The sequence below is a fragment of the Trichosurus vulpecula genome, chromosome 5 (assembly GCF_011100635.1).
Source record: "Trichosurus vulpecula isolate mTriVul1 chromosome 5, mTriVul1.pri, whole genome shotgun sequence".
Classification (NCBI taxonomy): Eukaryota; Metazoa; Chordata; class Mammalia; order Diprotodontia; family Phalangeridae; genus Trichosurus; species Trichosurus vulpecula.
This window is the reverse complement of record NC_050577.1, coordinates 136,954,442-136,965,081: the sequence shown is the minus strand read 5'-3', so window position 1 is coordinate 136,965,081 and position 10,640 is coordinate 136,954,442. Positions and strand designations below refer to the sequence as shown.

Sequence of the window (10,640 nt, the reverse complement as noted above, 5' to 3'; positions counted from 1 at the left end):
CAGGCCAAATTGTTGGAATGCTGGTTTTCTTGACAACTCCAAACCCAAAAAAATATGATAATGCGTTATGGTGTAGTTGAAAATAGCATAGTCAGATGTTTGCTTAAAACCTAGAAACTTTACGTGTTGCTTTTCATGTGCTGTGCCAAGTCTTGATAATACTTTTTCCCCCAACCAAGGGACCTCATAACCTGATTATGGTTATTGCTTTACAAACAGTTTTTGACAGAAGGTGGCTGCTAGAGCTTAACATATGTACCAGTTCCATGTGATGGGGCTGGTTCTTGCAAACTAAGCTCATCATTTATTCTTTGCTGGAGTCAGCAAATAGACTTAAAGAGATACACAGTCATCTATCACGCCAAATAAAAGGACATAACGGCTTTCAAAAGGGTTTTCCCACTTACCCAAAAGGCTTTCTGAAAGCTTCTACCTCTGCAAAAAAAAAAAGAAAAAAAAAGAAAAAAAAAGAAAAAGAAAAAAAAGAAATTAGAACAATTATGGCAGATTGCATGAAATGTGAGAACGTCACAGTAACTGCTACTTTTCATTATGTTTGTCTTTGGGTCATGATCAACAAAAGGGTTACAGTTTCAAAAGAGAGATTGGGATTGTAAAAAGATGGTTTTCAGGCATCTAGAAGTCTAATGTAAGGATTATCTGAAAAAGAAAATGGGTCTCTCCAGTACATTTTCACAAGATAATGATGGACTGGATGGAGGTAAATGTGGTAACTGTCCCATCAAGAAGGTGGCCTAAGACTACAATGCTAAAGTATGCATACCTCAGTTACAAAACTTTTGAAAGGAAGTCTCAGCCACAGAATGCATATACCTGTAGAGTTTTGCATGGGTTTTATATAAATACAATTTAAAAGAAAATAGCTGCTTGCACATTATACCAGAAAAACCTCCAAAACTGCAATTGCTTTGAAAATAGATTTTAGGTTTTTTGGAGTTTTCTGAGATGCTTGGTCTGTATTTTGATAATTGTGCATATTATGTAAAAATGTTGGTGGACCCATAAATGACCAGACTTTTTCTAAGAAAAATGTTGCTTTAATGCATTTCATGAATTTTTAATCTTATATCATTGCTTGCTAGTAATAGCAAATCTGCTTTTCTGCATCTGCTTTGCGTAGCTATTGTAAGGCTTTGAACTAATGTATGTATTTATTGCTTGAACTTCTGTGCATACCTTATAAAGCATAATGTCTGACAATTTAAATGGCTCATGTATTCTTGCTTCTATCATAAGCTGATGATGGGGACTATGATCTTTTGTATACAGCAAATTTTAACTGTAGCACAAACATCTGTTTATGTATTGGTGAAATATACCTGTTTTATTTATCTTTTTGAGGTAAACTAATTTTTGATACTTTTCATTACTGTGTACTATGTTCATACCTTGAATTCTCTGACGTTAGAAGTCATGGTTGAGAATTGTAACAGCTGTTATATCCGTTCTGTATTCATGGCTTTCACTGCTGAATAAAATAAAGGACCAAACCTAGGATTTGAAAGAAAACTGTCTACCTCTAACACCAGGGAGTTATCAGATTTTATTTTACATAGTTTTAGTCTACAAAGACACAATTGCTTAAACCTAGTGGGCTTAAGGCTTATATTCTGTGTGGTTGGATTCATGGCGCAGTTGTACTGTTTGAAAATCAATTAAAATTTCATGTGAATGTTACAAGTATTTGGTAGAATTACCACTAACTGGGTTTTCTGTAGATAACTCAGATATGGAGACACTATCATCAGCATTCTGTGTCTACAGCTGCTTAACTTCATAAGAATGCATTTCTCTTTGTGATTAGGGACTCAAGAACAGTCAGAATAGAGCTACAGAACTACACTTTAAAATAAACCATCCTGGACTTTAATGTCCCTTGGCAGATTCAGTCACAAAATCCAACAGTCTGTTTTCTAAAGTTCCTCCAGTCAGGCATTCACATTTTGGAGAATTTACTTTAGGCTTTAGACCATATACACCAATCTTAACATTCATTTGGACATTCTAGGTTTATAAATACCATAAAGCTATTATTAGGAGCAACATGGTTTGCCCTTGTTATTTCACTAGTTCAAGTCAGTGTGAAAGGTCTTTGTCCATACAATTTGGCAAATCTTACTGAGCAAAAAGGATGTACATTTTACTATAGAATTAATGTATGAACAGTGTGTTACTGCTGTTGGTTGTAAAAAATGTATATGAAACATTTCATTCATTTGCTTACATTTCTGAAGTATAAATAAAAAGTCTAATTCTTTTTGACCCATTTATAACCCCTAGGATTTTATTCTTTCGAAGAAGGATATTCTTCTACACCAAAAGCCCAAATCATAAATTGGTGTATAAATGGCACACACACAATTTGCTAAAGATCTTTTCCTTGGGATTTGGGGATTCATAAAGTACACTCAACTCTAACCTGTGCTGCCTTTCAAATATATTTCATTAGGAGCTGCCCCAGAGGCCTAAATGTGCCCTCCCCTGTAATGTCCCTGCGTTTTTATTCTAAGTAGAATCTGACATTACAAATACTGAATCCTAAAAATGCAAGTAAAGTTTGTCTCCCTTTCTTACTCTTTTCAACTCTCTCTTTTTTTTTTTTTTCTATTTTTCACTTTTTCTGCTCTCAAATGTCACACTCTTCCATGATCCTGGCAAAAACAAATGTTCATGGCTTAGTGGGAAACTTCTAAGTTTTCGAAGGTACCTAATTTCAATGGAAGGCAATCATATATGCCAATGAGTCCCAGAAGATCTACGCTAGCAACAAAAACTGGCATATGATATGTATGGCACCAAAAAAAGGTGATGTAGGACCATTAGAGCCATAAAGTTTGGCTCTTTCTTTAGCTTCTTTCTATATTCCTAAATATGTTGTAAAGGAAAATAGAAAATAGGCAATTCAAGTATATTTTTGCATAATTTTAACATTTTCTGCTATCATATTGACAAAAATCTAAAGAACTTTCTACTGAATTTTAAAGTGCTATAAGAGAAATGTAAAATTTAAAATGATCTTTCTTGAGCATCAGAAATCCTTTCACTCTCAAAACTACTGATTAGCACAAACTGTAGTAATACCAAATGGTACACTACAGTTGTATTTTCATTCATTAAAGGCTTTTTTTTTTAAACATGAAATGAATACAATGCTTAGATGCCTTGCCTTTAAAGAGAAAAAAGCACATCAGAGAATAAAATTAACAGCTGGAATCAAAATCAGAAACCATTTTTTCAACCTTTATTATTAATATCATTTTGATATGTGAACTATTTTGTGATCATGAAACATTCAAGCAGGAAACCATACTGAAAGCAATTGGCCACTAAACTATTTTTAATTGTAAAAAGTAAAACTACCAGTTGCTTAGTAATTAATAAAAGGAAAGAAATATTCAAAAGTCTTTTTAAAAAATAAACAACAAATGGCAAATCACATTCTGCTCAAACTCCCAAGCAAAAGCAGTGCTCCCTAGCAATTGAACAAATGGTAGTTTCAAGTATTTTAAAAGATGCTCCTTAAAAGACAAGTTCTGACATAAATGTTTCAAAAGAAGGAATTTAGTTAAAGTTACTTATGTGTTTTCTAAAACATTTCAAGAGATTTAAAGATACAGCATTATGTAGTGGAAAATAAACACAATTTGTAGTGAGAAGACCCAAGTTCAAATCCTGGTTCTTGTCTCTTACCTAAACCTATATAAGCTGAGACAATTCACATACTAATCTATGAAAATTTTTTGCTATAAGAAAAAAAACATTGCATCAGAATGTGAAACTTGACAGGTAGAAGGACATATATTACCACAGCAGGACATAATTTTGCCTTTTTTCTGCTCATTCACTGGCAACAGAAATTAAAAGGAAGCCATAATATATTCCTTTGGGCAGAAGAAGTAATATCTATATTGTAGCAAGAGAAATGGAAGATAGAAAATTAAAGAAATGGTTTGTGAAAAGTGGATATCCAAAATGGATTACCTTGCACAGAAATATTATTTTTGAAGGAGGCATCACATTTCAAAACTGCATGACCAAATTTTGCTTCTGACTATCCATCTTTTGTTGCAGTGCATATTTATTTGGAAATCCTTAGGTTTCCATTCCTGATCAATTATTTGCATGATACCATAAGAAAAACAGCCTAAGTTCTCTGATTGTCAAGGCTCACATGATATTTAGAAATTTGGAACAAGTTTGCTTTTGCCATAGTACTTAGAATGCCTGAGCATTTGGCCTCCACCCAACTTACATGTTAGTAGATAAAGCTCTTTCAACTATACAATGAAAATTCTCATAACACTTAGAACCTCATCATAATAGCACCTATACTTTTGTCTCCCCCTACCAGATGGGAATAATTATCCATAGATAGACCTACTTCTCTGGGAGGTTATAAAGATTAATTAGGATGTTAAGATTACCACCAATAAAAATGTTCATTGTGGTTGCATTTCATTTTTATCTGGCAAAGATCAGGCAAGCTCTGTTTCTTAATGCTAAATGTGATAATCTACCAAAATTCATGATGCTACAGACAAGAAATGGCCCTCTAGATATCAGTAATACTTATGTCCCAAATATTATTGGTTTGGTTTTGTCCCCCCCAAAAAAATTGGGAGTAAAAAAGAGAGGCAGACAAAGACTTACAAAGAGAATGAATATATTGGTCAGCCTTGAAAACAAGAAGCTGTAAGTTCCAATTCCAGTCTGAGACATAGTAAGCACTCATCCATCAACCTCTTGATGTCATATGAAAGTAAGAGTATAAGCTACACATTGTTGATCCGCATTGGTCAAGAGAATGTCCACCAAGATGTATGCATAAATAAATGCATACATTAATCTAAACATTTGTGTACACTGCAGTCTACCAAATATTCATTTAGTGAGCTCCAAAAGAATAGAAAGTGATCACTCAGAATGCAAGAGAAAAGGATAAACAGAAAGGAGCAAAAGAAAACACAATCATGGTTAGTTATTAAAGAAAATGCTCCTGCCCTGACCCAGAAAGAAGTCCTTTTCCAATTCTTGTTGCAGATTTCAGAACTCAGGAGATCAACACTAAATCCTACAAGCCACATCATTCCTTGCTCAATCACTTCTGTGATCTCTGACAAGTAACAAGGATGGATGTATAGGAAGCTCTCCAAATGAGAAACATGTAGAGAGTTCTGAACAGGCTGCACATAAACATAATGATATGGAAGAGGTGAGGAATGATCTCGTTCAAGTGCTCAAGGCACCCTATTCTGTCCAACAGATTAAGTCCAACAAATATTTCCAACAAAGTTCAATTCAGACCAACAAATATTTCAGTGCTTACACTGTCTCAGGCATTATGCCAGGATTGGGGACACAAACACAGAAATTAAACATTCCCTGCCCTCAGGGAGGGCATTTGGAGAGAAGTATAAAGGGGAAGATGCCATACACATATAAATAGGTAAATATAGAATAATATAACTAGGTATCCATTGGATAGAGTAATGGGATTGGAGTCAGGAAGACCTGAGTTCAAATCAAGATTCAGACTCTCAATAACTATATGGCCCTGGGCAAGTCACTTAAGCAATCCGTCTCAGTTCCTCAATGGTAAAATGGAGACATTAACGGCACCTATTCCACAGGATTGTTGTAAGGATCAAATGAGATGATATTTTGTATATCACTCCTCACAGTCCCTCACACAAAGTAAGTAGGTGCTTAATGAATGCTTGCTTCCTTCTTTCCTAAACTAACTTCAAGAGGTGGAAAGAATTTACAATGGGGGAGGGGAGGGAGATTAGGAAAGGTCTGCTTTAAGGGTGAAACCTGAGCTATGTTTTTACTTCTTTGAGGAAATAAACTTTTTTAATTGTTGTCATTTATTTTCATAGCATATTCATTTCCAAATATACTTTCCCTTTCCCCTTTAAATGTAGTTAGCCTTCATATGGACCAAAATTTAAGAAATTTTAAATTAAAAAAAAACTTTAGCAAAATCAACTAACACATCAGCCAAGCACATGTCCTAATATGTGCAGTAGTATCCCACAGCCATAATTTCCTATACTTTTCAATGACAAGACATGTAGTGCTGAAGTTGGTTATTATTTATTAGTACAGCCTTGTAATAATTTTATTATTATTGTTCTCTCTGAGGCCCTGAGCACTTATTAAGGTATTTTAGCAAAGCAAGAGAGGATACTGATACAAGCAAAGAGCAAGAGAGACCCAGCCCTGGAGGAGCTGACATTCTAATGGAAAAAGACAATACACAAAAGGAAGCTTAAAAGGGGTGGGGGTGGAGTCAGTCAAAGCCAGGAAGTTAGAAGCCCACCTGGGAAGAGAAGGAAAATTGGCCAGCTTGGGCCCCTCACCAAAACGGAGACCCTGAGAGGAACTGTCCAATGGATGAAGGGGTACGGCATGACAGAGGATGTTTCAGGATGAAAAGCCTCCAAGCCCTGAGGAAAGTTCACAATAGTAGTTACTACGTATGTTATTTATCGTGAAAAGTGGCACTATTTCCTCCTCATGGTTGTAAGGTTTTTTGGTGGCTAGTTTTTACACACACACACACACACACACACACACACACACACACACACACACACGGCAGAGGTATAGTGGAAAGGGCAATGGCTCTTGAGTCAGAGGACCAAGGTTCAAACCTTAACTCACATTTAGTAGCTATGTGAGCTTCAATTTGTTAACTGTAAAATGAGGGAGTTGTACTACTTGGCCTTCTAGCTCTAATTCTGTGATCTAAAATGATGTTTTCTTGAACATCACAGGCAGGACAAAGGCTGCTCTAAAAAGATATGGAAAAAGTAATGGCATTGAAGAAGAAATGAGAAGAAAAAATACACAATAGACAAATATAATATGGGAACTTAGGACCATTATCAAAGACAGAATATTGGACTGGACTGGATAGACCACTAGAATGAACTGTGGCTTATGATCTAAATAGAATTAAATTATGTCAAATGGACTAAGAATGAATCTGTGAACCATGGGTGGAGGGGAGAATGGAGAAGAAATCTAATTCTTTTTAGTACAGGCTTACATAGCACTGAGGTGGTGGAAAGGATGCTGAACTGGAGTCTTGAGCTCTTCTTGAGTCCATCACTAACTAGCTATATATACACCGATTAATATACTCACCCCTTGAGATCCCTTTTCCTCATCAGTCAAATGAGATGGTTACTATAAGAATACTAGATTTATCATCAAATTTGGGTCTCTATCCTAGCTACCATTTGGCACCTGTGTGACCTTTGACAAGTCACTTAACCCCCCCCCCAGGACATTTTCCCTACTACCCTACCATCATCTAATTGTTTGTAAAATAAGACATTGGGACTAGCTGATCTGTATGATCCATTCTAGTCCTAAATCATACAATCCTCCTATGTATCCTGAATCCCTTCTAGCTGTAGGATTCTTTGAGTCATTCACCTAAGTAAACCAGATGACAAAATTTGGTGCTATTAAATTTATAAAATTATTTTGAAAATATAGAAAGGAAGCTAAATGCCCATATTTTGTAGTCAATATATAATCTTAATAAAGAACAAGTGAAGGAAGCTCTTTTCATCAAATGGTGTGAATAAATGACTAGAAATGAAAAATCTTGAGTTATAATTGACCAAATATTATTAGTTTTATGTCACATATCATATTATCTCAGTGATCTCCCTTTCACCACCTACAAAATAGACACATATGAAAGCTCTATGAAATCTTCAAGGGAATAGCTATAGAAAAAGGGAAGTTTTAGAAAGAATGCCAATGCATAAGAGCAACATGCATTTGTAATTGATGAGGGACACATCTGTCACTGATGAGGGAGCTGAAGAAAATTTGTATGTTGATTTTTTTCATAAATATATAAGATAAGTTTCCTTATATCATTTCTTTTCTATAATCCTCTTAATGTAAGATTTAGACATTCCATCTGTCCTCTACTATTCATATTTCTCCCTCTAATTCTCAATAGTTAGGTTGCATGTACTCAAATGAGGTAAAACAGTTCCTAGTTTATAGATCATCTGTCATTTAGTTCTAGCTCAGGTTAGCTAAAAACTAGATAAATCTGAAGGGCTATGGGCAGAGGTCCTCAAGAAGACAACAACAAAAGACATGCCAAAGAAAAAGAAGAATAAGAAAGCAAAATGGCTGTCTAATGAGGCTTTACAAATAGCTGAGGAAAGAAGGAAAGGGAAAGGAGAAAGAGAAAGGTACATCCAACTGCATGCAGAATTCCAGAGGATAGCAAGGAAAGATAAGGATTTCTTAAATAAATAATGCAAAGAAATAGAAGAAAACAATAGAATGGTAAAGACAGAGATCTCTTCAGAGAAATTAGAGATATAAAAGGAAAGTTTCGTGCAAAAATGGGCATGATAAAAGAATAAGTGATAGGCACTTATCAAAAGTAGAAGAGATTGAGAAGAATTATATATATATATATATATATATATATATTATGGAATTATATACAGAAGAATTAGACAAGAAAGATTTTAACATCACTGATAACCAGCATGGTGGGGCTACTGATCTCAAACCAGTCATCCTGGAGAATGAAGTTAAGTGGGCCTTAGGAAGCATTGCTAACAATAAGGCTCACAGAGGTGATGGAATTCCAGCTGAACTATTTAGAATCCTAAAAGATGATGCTGTTAAAGTGCTGCACTCAATATGCCAGCAAATTTGGAAAATGCAAAATTGGCCACTGGATAGAAAAAGATCATTTTACATCCAAATCCTAAAGAAAGAGAATGCCAAAGAATGTTCAAATTACTGAACAATTGCACTCATTTCACATGCTGGCAAAGTTATGCTTAAAATTTTGCAAGCTAGACTTCAGCAATGCAGGAACCAAGGACTGCCAGAAGTGCAGGTTGATTTCTGAAGAGGCAGAGGAACTAGAGACCAAATTGCCCACATTTACTGGATTATGGAGAAAGCACGGGAGATGCAGAAAAACATCTACTTCATTGACCTCCTAAGGCCTCCGACTGTGTGGATCACAAAAAAATGCAACAAATCTTCAAAGAGATAGGATTATCAGATGATTTTATTTGTCTCCTGTGTGTGGGTCAAGAAGCAACAGTTAGAACTGAACACGGAACAACTGCTTGGTTTAAGATTGAAAAAGGAGTACAACAAGGCTGTATGTTGTCACCTTATTTATTTAATGTATATGCAGAGTACATCATGTGACACACCAGGCGGGATGAATCAAAAGGCAGAATTAAGGTTCCCAGGAGAAATATCAACAGTCTCAGATATGCAGAAGATAGCACTCTGATGGCAGAAAGTGAAGAGCAATTAAGAAGCCTCCAGATGAGGACAAAAGAGGAGAACAACGTAAAAGCTGGCTTGAAGATTAACATAAAAATAACTAAGATCCTGGTAACTGATCTCATCACTTCCCGGCAAATAGAGGGAGATGAAATGGAAGCAGTGTCAGATTTTATATTCTTGGGTTCAAAGATCACTGCAGATGGCAGCTGCAGCATTGAAATTAAAAGACACTTGCTCCTTGGAAGGAAAGCTATGGCAAATATGGAAAGCATAATAAAAAGCAAAGACATCACTTTGCTAACAAAGCTCCACATAGGCAAAGCTATGATTTTTCCAGTAGCAATGTATGACCGCAAGAAGTGGACTATAAGAAAAGCTGAGCACCACAGAATCGAAGCTTTCAAATTGTGGTAAAAGACTTTTGAAAATGCCTTGGACAGCAAGGAGGTCAAATCAATCAATACTTGAAGAAATTAATTCAGATTATTCACCAGAAGGACAAATACTAAAGCTGAAGCTTAAATATTTTGGCCACATAATGAGAAGACAGGACTCATTGGAAAAGACCCTGATGTTGGGAGAAGGGGATGACAAAGGATGAGATGGATAGATAGCGTCATGGAAGCAACAAACATGCAGCTGGACAGACTTTGGGAACTGTGGAGGATAAAAGGACCTGGCTTGCCATGGCCCACAGGGTCGCAAAGAGTCAACATGACTGAAAGACTGAACAACAAGGTAAACCTCAGGCCTCAAAGGAATATGGGCTAAAGGGAACATGGGAATCTAAGTAAGAGTGAAAAACTGAAGCCATGGTACTGGTTCTATATATCTTTAGGCAACTGCTATACATGGTCACTGGATCCATCAGCTCTTCCCACTAGTGTGATAAAGAGGTTTCAAAACTTTGTAGGCTGATAAAAATAACTTGACAAAGAGAATTATTGATTATGAACACAAAGAGCTGTGTGTGAAAAGGACAGAAGTCCTGGATTTTGCCTAATAAGGGGTCTTTCACCTATGGCCTTTCAGTAACATCTATAAAAAGCAGATATGGTATCTCCAAGCTTTGTCAATGACTTATATATTCATTGCTCAAAGCATCCACAGCATCCCCTCAAACAAGTCAACAACCTTGAAAATACTGTTCAAATAACTTTCCTAAGCACAGAAATGGTACTGAAAATCAATCTCAAACTAATGATCACAAACTGCTATGGTACATAATCTGTTTCAAAAATGAAACTTATGAAAACCTCATTTTTGGCAAATGTGTCCCAAAGCTGCCTCACAAATCTTGCCATAACGAATGGTGAAGT

General features: G+C 35.8%; 1 protein-coding gene and 1 pseudogene across 1 annotated transcript in view; both read left to right on the top strand.

The window, feature by feature from the left end:
- The window catches only part of FOXP2 (forkhead box P2), a 698,983-nt gene extending 697,467 nt beyond the window's left edge, over window positions 1–1,516 (top strand). Inside the window, exon 20 of the mRNA XM_036759264.1 lies at window positions 1–1,516. This exon is cut by the window's left edge and continues 1,720 nt beyond it. The gene's annotated coding sequence lies outside the window, so the exon portion shown is untranslated.
- The window catches only part of LOC118851069, an 84,031-nt pseudogene that overhangs the window by 740 nt on the left and 72,651 nt on the right, over window positions 1–10,640 (top strand).